Source organism: Symphalangus syndactylus, chromosome 11 (assembly GCF_028878055.3).
Source record: "Symphalangus syndactylus isolate Jambi chromosome 11, NHGRI_mSymSyn1-v2.1_pri, whole genome shotgun sequence".
Classification (NCBI taxonomy): Eukaryota; Metazoa; Chordata; class Mammalia; order Primates; family Hylobatidae; genus Symphalangus; species Symphalangus syndactylus.
The window spans coordinates 120,110,524-120,124,933 of NC_072433.2; positions in this window are offsets into that span (position 1 = coordinate 120,110,524).

Sequence of the window (14,410 nt, forward strand, 5' to 3'; positions counted from 1 at the left end):
TGAGGAGCGCCTCTGCCCGGCCGCCCCGTCTGGGAAGTGAGGAGCGCCTCTGCCCGGCCACCCACCGTCTGGGAAGTGAGGAGCGCCTCTGCCCGGCCACCCATCGTCTGGGAAGTGAGGAGCGCCTCTGCCCGGCCGCCCCGTCCGGGAAGAAGTGAGGAGCGCCTCTGCCCGGCCGCCCCGTCCGGGAAGAAGTGAGGAGCGCCTCTGCCCGGCCGCCCCGCCCGGGAAGAAGTGAGGAGCGCCTCGGCCCGGCCGCCCCGCCCGGGAAGAAGTGAGGAGCGCCTCGGCCCGGCCGCCCCCGTCCGGGAAGAAGTGAGGAGCGCCTCTGCCCGGCCGCCCCCGTCCGGGAAGAAGTGAGGAGCGCCTCTGCCCGGCCGCCCCGTCCGGGAAGAAGTGAGGAGCGCCTCTGCCCGGCCGCCCCATCCGGGAAGAAGTGAGGAGCGCCTCTGCCCGGCCACCCATCGTCTGGGAAGTGAGGAGCGCCTCTGCCCGGCCACCCACCGTCTGGGAAGTGAGGAGTGCCTCTGCCCGGCCGCCCCGTCTGGGAAGTGAGGAGCGCCTCTGCCCGGCCACCCACTGTCTGGGAAGTGAGGAGCGCCTCTGCCCGGCCACCCCGTCTGGGAAGTGAGGAGCGCCTCTGCCTGGCCGCCCCGTCTGGGAAGTGAGGAGTGCCTCTACCCGGCCGCCCCGTCTGGGAAGTGAGCAGTGCCTCTGCCCGGCCGCCCCGTCTGGGAAGTGAGCAGTGCCTCTGCCCGGCCACCCACCGTCTGGGAGGTGAGGAGCGCCTCTGCCCGGCCGCCCACCGTCTGGGAGGTGAGGAGCGCCTCTGCCTGGCCACCCACCGTCTGGGAAGTGAGGAGCCCCTCTGCCCGGCCACCCACCGTCTGGGAAGTGAGGAGCGCCTCTGCCCGGCCACCCATCGTCTGGGAAGTGAGGAGCGCCTCTGCCCGGCCACCCACCGTCTGGGAAGTGAGGAGCGCCTCTGCCCGGCCACCCACCGTCTGGGAAGTGAGGAGCGCCTCTGCCCGGCCACCCACCGTCTGGGAAGTGAGGAGCCCCTCTGCCCGGCCACCCACCGTCTGGGAAGTGAGGAGCGCCTCTGCCCGGCCACCCACCGTCTGGGAAGTGAGGAGCGCCTCTGCCCGGCCACCCACCGTCTGGGAAGTGAGGAGTGCCTCTACCCGGCCGCCCCGTCTGGGAAGTGAGCAGCGCCTCTGCCCGGCCGCCCCGTCCGGGAAGAAGTGAGGAGCGCCTCTGCCCGGCCGCCCTGTCTGGGAAGTGAGGAGCGCCTCTGCCCGGCCGCCCCGTCCGGGAAGAAATGAGGAGCGCCTCTGCCCGGGCGCCCCATCCGGGAAGAAGTGAGGAGCGCCTCTGCCCGGCCGCCCCATCCGGGAAGAAGTGAGGAGCGCCTCTGCCCGGCCACCCCATCCGGGAAGAAGTGAGGAGCGCCTCTGCCCGGTCACCCATCGTCTGGGAAGTGAGGAGCGCCTCTGCCCGGCCGCCCCGTCTAGGAAGTGAGGAGCGCCTCTGCCCGGCCGCCCCGTCTGGGAAGTGAGGAGTGCCTCTACCCGGCCGCCCCGTCTGGGAAGTGAGCAGCGCCTCTGCCCGGCCGCCCCGTCCGGGAAGAAGTGAGGAGCGCCTCTGCCCGGCCGCCCTGTCTGGGAAGTGAGGAGCGCCTCTGCCCGGCCGCCCCGTCCGGGAAGAAATGAGGAGCGCCTCTGCCCGGGCGCCCCATCCGGGAAGAAGTGAGGAGCGCCTCTGCCCGGCCGCCCCATCCGGGAAGAAGTGAGGAGCGCCTCTGCCCGGCCACCCCATCCGGGAAGAAGTGAGGAGCGCCTCTGCCCGGTCACCCATCGTCTGGGAAGTGAGGAGCGCCTCTGCCCGGCCGCCCCGTCTAGGAAGTGAGGAGCGCCTCTGCCCGGCCGCCCCGTCTGGGAAGTGAGGAGTGCCTCTACCCGGCCGCCCCGTCTGGGAAGTGAGCAGCGCCTCTGCCCGGCCGCCCCGTCCGGGAAGAAGTGAGGAGCGCCTCTGCCCGGCCGCCCCGTCCGGGAAGAAGTGAGGAGCGCCTCTGCCCGGGCACCCCGTCCGGGAAGAAGTGAGGAGCGCCTCTGCCCGGCCGCCCCGTCTGGGAAGAAGTGAGGAGCGCCTCTGCCCGGCCGCCCCGTCTGGGAAGAAGTGAGGAGCGCCTCTGCCCGGCCGCCCCGTCTGGGAAGTGAGGAGCGCCTCTGCCCGGCCGCCCTGTCCGGGAAGAAATGAGGAGCGCCTCTGCCCGGGCGCCCCATCCGGGAAGAAGTGAGGAGCGCCTCTGCACAGCCACCCATCGTCTGGGAAGTGAGGAGCGCCTCTGCCCGGCCACCCACCGTCTGGGAAGTGAGGAGCGCCTCTGCCCGGCCACCCATCGTCTGGGAAGTGAGGAGCGCCTCTGCCCGGCCACCTATCGTCTGGGAAGAAGTGAGGAGCGTCTCTGCCTGGCCGCCCCGTCTGGGAAGTGAGGAGCCCCTCTGCCCGGCCGCCCCGTGTCTGGGTAGAAGTGAGGAGCTCCTCTGCCTGGCCGCTCCGTCTGGGAGGTCTACCACGGAGGCCAGAAGCAATGTGGGGGCTGGACGTGGTGGCTCACGCCTGTGGTCCCGGCACTCTGGGGGGCGAGGCGGGTTGATCACTTCGGGCTAGGAGTTCGAGACCAGTCTGGCCAACTTGGCGAAACATGAAGAATACAACAGACAAACCAACCAACCAACTCAATGACAACAAATCAGGTCTACCCTGGAGTCATACTCTAATTTTTTCTATTTTCCTCCCTTTCTGATCCTTTATCCCACTTTCTTTTTCTTCCTCTTCCTTCTCCCTCTTCTTTGTCAAATAGAGGATTGAGTTATTATCACTGATCCATATAAAGTCCCTCTCTCATTTATTTTAACTCCCACCCCCATTTCTATTCCCCGACTTCCCATGTGCAACCTTCCTAATATGTTTGATACGCATCTTTTTGTTTGTATGTATTTTTAGAAAATGTTTATTGTTTTTGTATGCAAAAAAAATTAATAAAAAAAAAAAAGAAAATAAAAAAAAAAAAAAAAAAAAAAAAAAAAAAAAAAAAAAAATGAAGGAGAAATTAAGATGTTCTCAGATAAACAAAACCTGAAAGGATTCATTACTAGCAATCCTGCCCTATAACAAATATTAAGAGGGTCCTTAAGCCTGAAATGAAAAGACTCTAGACAGTAGTAACTTGAATTCATATGAAGAAATACAGAGCATTTGTAAAGATAACTGCTTAAACATAAAAGGCAGTATTAATGTATTTTTGTTGTAACTCTTTCTTATCTGAAAAGACGATTGCGTAAAGCAAAATTATAAATCAGTGTTAATGTGCACATAATCTATAAAGATATAATCTGCAAGACGATAATGACACAAAGGAGGAAGGGGAGAATAAAGATTTTGTGTAATACCGACATAAAGATGTATTAATCAGAACTAGATTCTTGTAAGATGTTCATTATAATTACCAGGGCAACCAACTCAAAACATATAGAAGTGACAAAGGAATTGAAATGGCACAGTGGAACATATCTATTTAACATAAACAAAAGCAGTAATGGAGATGTGTTTGAGTAAGCAGACCAAGGATCTTGGGGAAGAGGACGTGCAGTGTGAGACGATAAGTAGGAGATTTGGGCAACATTCTAATAAGTCAGACCCAGCCTTGTTAGCTAAGGCAGGGAGTTTGGAGTCTGTTCAAAGGGCAAAAGTACAGTGGATTCTGTTGTCTCTAGCTCTGTGTCTCTCTCTAATCAAGAGAATGAACAGCAGGCAGAGTCTTGAGTGTATCTCCTGTCTTCTAGGGACCCCCAACTGATGCAAGCATATTTCTTAATGTTATTTTAAAAATTATTTTATTTTTTGAGAGAGGGTCTTGCTCTGTTGCCCAGGCTGGAGTACAATGGCACAATCACAGCTCGCTGCAGCCTCAACTTCCTGGTCTCGGGTGATCTTCCCACTACAGCCTCCCGAGTAGCTGGAACTACAGGGACACACCACCACAGCTTGCTAATTTTTTGTAGAGATGGAGTTTTGTCATGTTGCCCAGGCTGGTCTCCAACTCTTGGGCTCAAGCGATCTGCCCGCCTCGGCCTTTCAAAGTGCTGGGATTACAGGTGTGAGCCACCACACCGGGCTAATTTTCATAGAGATGCGGTTTCACCATGTTGCCCAGGTTGGTCTTGAACTCCTGGGCTCAAACAATCCTCCCACCTTGGCCTCCCAAAATGTTGGAATTACAGGCGTGAGCCACTGAGCTCGGGTCTGATACAAGTATAAACAAACAGTGTGTAGAACCAAACTAAGAAAGTCCAGCTTGGTTTAGACCACCAAATAATTATTCAAGGAAGAAGAACTTCTTCGAAAGCATAAGAATAATTTATAATGAGCTACTGTGGTATGTTTTTAGAGAGGTGAACCTTTTGTTTCTGTGTAAGTTTCAATGATTTTCCTGCATTCTTGCTCACACTGTTCATTTATGGATTTGCATTTTGTGTGAAGTCAAATGTCTACTTGGATTTCTTCTGGATTATCACAGTGCTGAATTAATGAAGCTTTACTTCATAAAATACATCTTGCTGATGGCCTGACCCAGGATTTATCCTTTCTTAATCTCTTGGTGTGACTCATGAAAGACGGAGCCCCACTAATCCTTGCTCTTCATCCCTGTTGCCAGAAGCAGGGACATGGGGCAGGTTCCTGCAGGCATGTCACCCTGAGTGCTGAATAACGACCTGGACAGGGACAGGGTTAACATGCTTGAAAAGCAGTTGTGGAAGGACTCACAGTGGAATTCATAGGAAGCTCCAGACATAGTTGAAGGCTTGCATCTCACACTTCACAGAGGGATATCCCTTTCTTTAATCGCACTTCTAAGAATGAAATTTCATTTCCCATGCCCTGAATTTTTTTTTTTTTTTTTTTTTTGAGACAGGGTCTCACTCTGTCACCCAGGCTGGAGTGCAGTGGTGCAATCATGGCTCACTGTAGCCTTAACTCCCTGGGCTCAAGTGATCCTCCCACCTCAGCCTCCTGAGTAGCTGAGACCACAGGCACACACTACCACTCATGGCTAATTAATGTTGTTTTTTTTTTTTTTTTTTTTTTTTTTTTTTGCAGAGAAGGAGTTTCGCCATGTTGCCCAGGCTGGTCTCAAACTCCTGGGCTCAAGAGATCCGTCTGCCTCGGCCTAACGAAGTGCTGGAATTACAACTGTGAGCCACCATGCCTTGTCTATCAGAGCTTCTTACAAGCACATCTAGCGAGTGAAAAGGAGAAAAATTTAATGGGAAACTTCCTCTCCACCTCACTTTCTACAATTCTAACATATTCATTCTCATCCTATTTCCCACTTTTAGTCATTCCTTTTATAAAAGGTATGTTGACTGCCTAAAAGTTTTCATTTATTTATTCCTTCAACAAGCATTTACTAATGCATCACCCCATCCTTTGGGTATGCAAAGATGACTATGTTAGTCATAATTCTTGGCTTCAAGCCACAGAAAACAACTCTACACAGAAAGGGAATATTCTGGAAGAAGCAGATGGGCATCAAGGGCTTGGAAAATGATCAGGAAACAGGACTGTGGCAGAGGACTAGGGAACAGGAAGATAACCACTATTTTTCAGCAGAAGCCATTTGGTCAGGACGCTACTACCAATGCCACCACAGGGTACCACTGCTGGACACCACCATCCCTGTGAATGATGCCCAACTGTTTGTCTTTGTGCCACTTGTTCAAGATTCTGTGCCCCAAGGAGAAAGTGATTGGCCAAGCCAGGTCCCATGTCCACACTCTGATCACTTGAGACAGGGAAAGGGTGTTTCTCATCCTTTCATACTTCCAAGGTGGGAGGGAAAACATAACAGTGGTGGGGGAGCTCAAATTTAGGAAGGGAGGCCGGGCGCGGTGACTCATGCCTGTAATCCCAGCACTTTGGGAGGCAAGCGGATCGCTTGAGCCCAGGAGTTCAAGACCAGACCAGCCTTGGCAACAGAACGAGACCCTATCTCTACAAAAAATACAAAAATTAGCTGGGCATGGTGGCATGCGCCTGTAGCTCCAGCTACTCCAGAGGCTAAGGTAGGAGGATCATTTGGGCCCAGGAAGATGGAGGCTACAGTGAGCCATGATCGTGTCACTGCGTTCCAGCCTGGGTGGCAGGGTGAGATCCTGTCTCAAAAATAAGTAGATAGATGATAGATTAGATAGATAGATAGATAGATAGATAGATAGATAGATAGATAGGGAGGAAGGGAAGTTTGGAGGCTTGGCAACCAAAAACAACGACACATTTCAATAAGCATGGCACTGACCTTGTCCTTGAAAAGTGTCTCATCTTGAAGCATAGAAAGACAGTAAATAAACCAAACCCAACACAGAATAATAAACGCTGTGCTAGAGACATGTTCCCCGGAGTCAGATGAGCAGGAGATAAATCTTGGTTCTGTGAGATGTAAGCTGTGTGAGCTTGAAAAGGTGTTTAACCTCTAGTTACCTTCTCACTTGTAAAGAGAAGTTAATAATAGTAATGCCTTCAGAGGCTGTTAGGAAGTATGGCAAGCAGACAGCATCATGCCTGATACACCAGATCACCCCAATCAATGTTAGCAATGATGGGACCACAGAGGGCTATGGGCACGCTATAGATTTTTGCTGAAAGGTCTTTTGGTTTTTTGTTTTTGTTTTTTGAGACGGATTCTTGCTCTCTTGCCCAGCCTGGAGTGCAGTGGCTTGATCTTGGCTCACTGCAACCTCTGCGTCCCAGTCCGCATCCTGTGTTCAAGTGATTCTCCCACCTCAGCCTCTTGAGTAGCTGGGATTACAGGCGCCCACCACCATGCCCAGCTAATTTTTGTTTGTTTTTTTGAGATGGAGTCTCGCTCTGTTGCCCAGGCTGGAGTGCAGTGGCACGATCTGGGCTCACTGCAACCTCCACCTACCACATTCAAGCGATTCTCTTGCATCAGTCTTCTGAGTAGCTGGGACTACAGGCACGTGCCACCACACCTGGCTAATTTTATGCATTTTTAGTATAGATGGGGTTTCACTGTGTTAGCCAGAACGGTCTCGATCTCCTGACCTCGTGGTCCGCCTGCCTTGGCCTAATTTTTGTATTTTTAGTAGAGATGAGGTTTCACCATGTTTGGCCAGCCTGGTCTCGAACTCCTGACTTCAAGCGATCAGCTCGTCTCAGCCTCCCAAAGTGCTGGGATTATAGGCGTGAGCCACTGCACCTGGCCTTGCTGAAAGGTCTTTTGTTCACTCACACAAAACTGAGGCCCTGGAGCTCTATCTACTCACATTTTCCTAGAAAACAGATTCATTTGAACTTGATTTGCCTTTGGAAGTGGATAAGTGACTCTGCCTGAAAGCGAGGCATAACTGCAGTCATCTCTTCCAGATTTCTCCCCAGTTCCTTGTTTAACTCAGAGACAAGTGGAATGGGTGCAGCAGCAGCTGGTCATGATACTTGCATCAGATTCTCAGAAGGTTGGGCAACTTCGAAAACAAAGTCGGAGCCTGGGCAATATCCTGAGTCCTCATCTCTACAAAAAATGTTTAAAAAGTTATTTGGGGCCAGACACGGTGGCTCACGGCTGTAATCCCAGCACTTTGGGAGGCCAAGGGAAGATCACGAGGTCGGGAGATCGAGACCATCCTGGTGAACACAGTGAAAGCCCGTCTCTACTAAAAATACAAAATATATATATATATATATTAGCTGGGCGTGGTGGCGGGCACCTGTAGTCCCAGCTACTCGTGAGGGTGAGGCAGGAGAATGGCATGAACCCGGGAGGTGGAGCTTGCAGTGAGCCCAGATCGCACCACTGCACTCCAGCCTGGGAGACAGAGTGAAACTCCGTCTCAAAAAAAAAAAAAAAAAGTTATCTGGGTGTGGTAACACATGTTTGTAGTTCCAGCTATTGGGGAGCCTGAGGGAGGAGGATCACTTGAGTCCAGGAGTTCGAGGTTCCAGTGAGCTGTGATCACACCACTGCATTCCAGCCTAAGTGACAGAGCAAGACTCTGTCTCAAAAAAAAAAAAAAAAAAAGGCTGGGAGCCTCTGCATTCTGCAGTAGAAGAAAGCTGTGCAGGAGGAGGCTTCAAGAATCAGGATGTCAGGGGAGGACCTGGAATGGCAGGCACATACCCAAATACAGATGTCCAAAGAAACGAGCTGAAGTTGAAGAATACTGCCCCCCACTGGCCCTCCACCACCCAGCCATTATCTAATATTCTGGGATTGTTTAGGGAACATGTTTTCCTTCATTTCCACTGGCTTGTCTTGCAATCTCTACTGAGTCAGAATCACTTCACATCTTGGTTTTGTCCTCCAAAGCAGCACCGTCCACTAGAACTTTCCCGTAGAATATGTGGAAATATTTTGTATGTGTACTCTCCAGATATGGTAGCCACTGGTTATTATTAATTAGTTTTTGAGACAGGATCTCACTTTGTCGCCCAGGCTAGAGTGCAGTGGTGCAATTACGGCTCACTGCAACCTCGACCTTCAGGGCTCAAGTGATCCTCCCACCTCAGCCTCTCAAGTAGCTGGGACTACAGGTGCATGCCACCATATGTGACAAAATTTTTTTTTTTTTTTTTTTTGCAGAAATGGGGTTTTACCACGATGCCTCGGCTAATCTTGCTCCAACGCCTGAGCTCAAGTGATCGTCCTGCCTCAGCCTCCCAAAGTGCTGTGATTACAGGCATGCAGCACTGTGCCCAGCTGACACTGATAATTAAACACTTGAAATGTGACTGAGAAACTGAATTTTAAATTAAATTTAACTTAATGTAATTTTGTTTGTTTTTATTTTTAGAGACAGGGTCTCTCTCTGTCATCCAGGCTGGAGCGCAGTGGCACAGTCACAGCTCACTGCAGCCTCAAACTCCTAGGCTCAAGTGATCCTCCCACCTCAACCTTCCGAGTAGCTGGGACTACAGGCATGTGCCATCATACCCATTTGACTTTTTTCATTTTTGTCTCACTTTGTTGCCTGGGCTGGTCTTGAACTCTTGGGCTCAAATGATCCTCCCACCTTGGCCTCCCAAAGTGCTGGGATTACAGGCATGGGCCACTGCGCCCAGCAAAACAGGCCATTCACCCTCTGTGGAGTCCAGACTTTCTTGCTGTCTTGTTCTTTGCCTCACTGACTTTATGCTATATTTTCTGGGCCACAGGAAAAAGCTACAACAATGCCTTTTGTTTTGTTTTTTGGCTGAATACAACACAAATTTGTTTATCTCAGAAGTCCAAAATGGGTCTCTGGGGCTAAACTCAGCAGAGCTGCCTTTCTACCAGAGGCTCTTGGGGAGAATTTGTTTTTTTGCCTGTTCCAACATCTAGAGGCCCCCCATGTTTCTTGACCTAAATGGCCCCTTCCTCCACCTTCCAAGCACATCACTCCAACATCGATTCCACCTTCATATCTCCTCTCTGCTCTGATCCTCCTGACTCCTTTTGAGACAGAGTCTGGCTCTGTCACCCAGGCTGGAGTGCACTGGCATGATCTTGGCTCACTGCAACCTCCGCCTCCCGGGTTCAAGTGATTCTCCTGCCTCAGCCTCCCGAGTAGGTGGGACTACAGGTGCATGCCACCATGCCTGGCTAATTTGGCAACAAAGTGAGACGCTGTCTCAAAAACTAATAATTTTTTAGTACACACAGGGTCTCAAATGTTGACCAGGCTGGTCTGGAACTCCTGACCTCAGGTGATCTGCCCACCTTGGCCTCCCAAAGTGCTGGGATTACAGGCATGAGCCACTGCAACTGGCCTCCTGCCTCCTTCTTATAAGGACTCTTACGATTACACTGGTCCCACTCACTTAATCCAGGATAACCTCTCCATCTTAAGATCCTTAATTTAATCACATCTGCAAAGCCTTTCCTACCATGTAAGGCAACATGAATTCACAGGTTGCTGGGATGAGGCTGTGAGTATCTCTTGGGGGAAGAGGGGTGCATGACTGTTGTCCAGGTGGCCTTGGACCAATTCAGTTCCTCCCTCTTTCTCACTTCTAGTTCTCAAGAATGATTGTAGAGTGTGCTGAGAACACAATACCTTCAGATAAAGAGGAACCAGCAGAACAGCCCAGGCTCTGTTTCTGTCCCTCCTAGAAAAGGATGCCCTTCACTCCTTAGCCCAGCAAGTCTCATGACTCCCAAGGTATAAAACCCAGGACAGCCTCCTTTCCAGGGTGCCCCGGCTGTGGTGCAAGTGGGTTCCATTCACCCCAGGAAGCTCTCCTGAGCCTCGGGGGACTGGCTCTCCATGAATCCTACGCTTCTGCCATCCCTTGCTGCCTATCTGTGAATAATAAAGTTGCTTTGTGGCCGGGTACAGTGGCTCATGCCTGTAATCCCAGCATTTTGGGAGGCTGAGGCGGGCGGATCACTTGAGGTCAGGAGTTTGAGACCAGCCTGGCCAACATGGCAAAACCCAGTGTCTACTAAAAATATAAAAATTAGCCAGGCGGCAGGGTGGTGGCAAGTGGCTGTAATTTCAGCTACTCGGGAGGCTGAGGCAGGAGAATCGCTTGAACCCAGGAGGCAGAGGTTGCAGTGAGCTGAGATCATGCCACTACACTCCAGCCTAAGTGACAGATTGAGACTCCATTTCAAAAAAAAAAAAAAGTTGTTTTGTAAGTTGTGTGAGTGTTCTGTCTCACTGGACTCATGCAAGTAGTAGAAATTGCAGCTGAAATGCAGTGGGCTAACGTGGTGCCAGTGCATAGGGAATCAGCCTTGCAGGGGGCATTGTTAAGCGTACCAGAGTAAGATTTTCCACTGTAAGCTGCCTACAACAAGACTTTTACAAATGAATAGAAAATAGAATTTTAATTCTGGTCTTGATTTTTTTCGCTCGGCTCTTCTTTACCAACTTGGCATCTTATGGCCAGAGTGAGCGAGCATGGGAACTTCAGAGAGTTTGCAAAACCCCTTTAAGACTAAGAGCAATCAGGCAGGAGAAGGAAATAAAGGGTATTCAATTAGGAAAAGAGGAAGTCAAATTGTCCCTGTTTGCAGATGACATGATTGTATATCTAGAAAACCCCATTGTCTCAGCCCAAAATCTCCTTAAGCTGATTAGCAACTTCAGCAAAGTCTCAGGATACAAAATCAATGTACAAAAATCACAAGCATTCTTGTACACCAATCACAGACAAACAGAGAGCCAAATCATGAGTGAACTCCCATTCACAATTGCTTCAAAGAGAATAAAATACCTAGGAATCCAACTTATGATGGATGTGAAGGACCTCTTCAAGGAGAACTACAAACCACTGCTCAATGAAATAAAAGAGGATACAAACAAATGGAAGAACATTCCATGCTCATGGGTTGGAAGAATCAATATCGTGAAAATGGCCATACTGCCCAAGGTAATTTATAGATTCAATGCCATCCCCATCAAGCTACCAATGACTTCCTTCACAGAATTGGAAAAAACTACTTTAAAGTTCATATGGAACCAAAAAAGAGCCTGCATTGCCAAGTCAATCCTAAGCCAAAAGAACAAAGCTGGAGGCATCACGCTACCTGACTTCAAACTATACTACAAGGCTACAGTAACCAAAACAGCATGGTACTGGTACCACAACAGAGACATAGATCAATGGAACAGAACAGAGACCTCAGAAATAATGCCACATATCTACAACTATCTGATCTTTGACAAACCTGACAAAAACAAGAAATGGGGAAAGGATTCCCTATTTAATAAAAGGTGCTGGGAAAACTGGCTAGCCATATGTAGAAAGCTGAAACTGGATCCCTTCCTTACACCTTATACAAAAATTAATTCAAGATGGATTAAAGACTTAAATGTTAGACCTAAAACCATTAAAATTCTACAAGAAAACCTAGGCAATACCATTCAGGACATAGGCATGGGCAAGGACTTCATGTCTAAAACACAAAAAGCAATGGCAACAAAAGCCAAAATTGACAAATGGGATCTAATTAAACTAAAGAGCTTCTGCACAGCAAAAGAAACTACCATCAGAGTGAACAGGCAACCTACAGAATGGGAGAAAATTTTTGCAACCTACTCATCTGACAAAGGGCTAATATCCAGAATCTACAATGAACTCAAACACATTTACAAGAAAAAAACAACCCCATCAAAAAGTGGGCGAAGGACATGAACAGACACTTCTCAAAAGAAGACATTTATGCAGCCAAAAAACACATGAAGAAATGCTCATCATCACTGGCCATCAGAGAAATGCAAATCAAAACCACAGTGAGATACCATCTCACACCAGTTAGAATGGCCATCATTAAAAAATCAGGAAACAACAGGTGCTGGAGAGGATGTGGAGAAATAGGAACACTTTTACACTGTTGGTGGGACTGTAAACTAGTTCAACCATTGTGGAAGTCAGTGTGGCGATTCCTCAGAGATCTAGAACTAGAAATACCATTTGACCCAGCCATCCCATTACTGGGTATATACCCAAAGGACTATAAATCATGCTGCTATAAAGACACATGAACACGTATGTTTATTGCGGCACTATTCACAATAGCAAAGAGTTGGAACCAACCCAAATGTCCAACAAAGATAGACTGGATTAAGAAAATGTGGCACGTACACACCATGGAATACTATGCAGCCATAAAAAATGATGAGTTCATGTCCTTTGTAGGGACATGGATGAAACTGGAAAACATCATTCTCAGTAAACTATCGCAAGGACAAAAAACCAAACACTGCATGTTCTCACTCATAGGTGGGAATTGAACAATGAGAACTCATGGACGCAGGAAGGGGAACATCACACTCCGGGGACTGTTGTGGGCTTGGGGGAGGGGGGAGGGACAGCATTAGGAGATATACCTAATGCTAAATGACAAGTTAATGGGTGCAGGAAATCAACACGGCACATGGATACATATGTAACAAACCTGCATATTGTGCACATGTACCCTAAAACCTAAAGTATAATAAAAAAAAAAGACTAAGCTGCATAAATATCATTTGAAAAGGTTAGAGACAATGGGTGCTTATGGCCTCTCTTCTCTGTGAGCTTGCCAAGGCATGGCTGGTTTTACTCCTTTGGGATGTTTCCAACTGCAAAGTACTTTTCCACTCCCAAGATCACACAGCCTTCCAAATGAAATATTAAAAAAAATCAGTCTGTGAGAAAAAAGAAAGCTATTACAATCAGGAAAAGAAATAACAGTCCTTTTTATAGTCACCCCTATACATAATAATTAATGTGCCAAACTAGAATGTCATCATGTAAATTCTATCTGGCATTTTCTTTTTAAACAAGCATCTAGAATGTTTTTAGCCAAGCATGGTAGCATGAGTCTATATTCCCAGCTACTTGGGAGGCTGAAGTGGGAAGATCACTTGAGCCCAGGAGGTGGAGGTTGCAGTGAGCCAAGATTGTACCACTGCACTCCAGCCTGGGTGACAGAGTGAGACCCTGTCTCAAAAATAACAACATAAAATAATAACATAAAATTAATAATAAAAAATTTTTAAAAAATTAACTACTGTACAGAATCGGGCCATATATATATATTTTTAATTAAGTCCAAACTTTATAAATTAAGCCATATATATGTATATAATGGGTTTCTTCCTGCTGCCCTGTTAAGAATGAGCTGAATCCTGCTCATTATATAATATATTATTATACATATAATATATATACATATATTGCGTTGGTGGTACACCGATGTCACAATCAATTTGTTGCATCGTAGTATTTTTTTAAATTTTTTTCCATGATCTTTCACCTATAGAGATATGAAGAAACAGAAGAGTAGAGGCAGACAGTTGAAGGGTGAACGAGACAGTCACCTGCAGATGCCCAACAGCAGCCAAGTCACACATTGTCTACTCTTGACCTAGTCAGATGGTGGAAAAGCAGTGCTGATTATAGCCCTGGCCTTTCAACTGAAAACTTGTAATTAGAGACACTTGCTTCATTTCTCAGTGGCTATTTCTTTACCTGAAAAAAATACCAATAGGGATCAGAAACTTAGCAAAGGGACACTCTTCAGGTTTTGTTAGAAGTTCTGAGTTCAGTTTGTCAACACTGCATGATGGCAGCTGATGGGTGGATGCCCTCAACATAAGGAGAGTGCAAGATTCAGCTCATTCTTAACAGGCGGCAGGAAGAAACCCAAGTTGGGGGCAGGGGGAGAGTTACTGAATTCCATCTACTGAAATCTGAAAAGCAAAATTGGTAAGAATGACATTTGAAAGATCATTGGAATGTATGATGCGCTGGGTCAAGAAATTTACAATAAACTCCACTTTGAAGATGTGGCCTCAAGAAACACACACTGAGAATGGATCACGCTGGTCCGCCTCCAGTTTATTGAATCCAGGTTCCT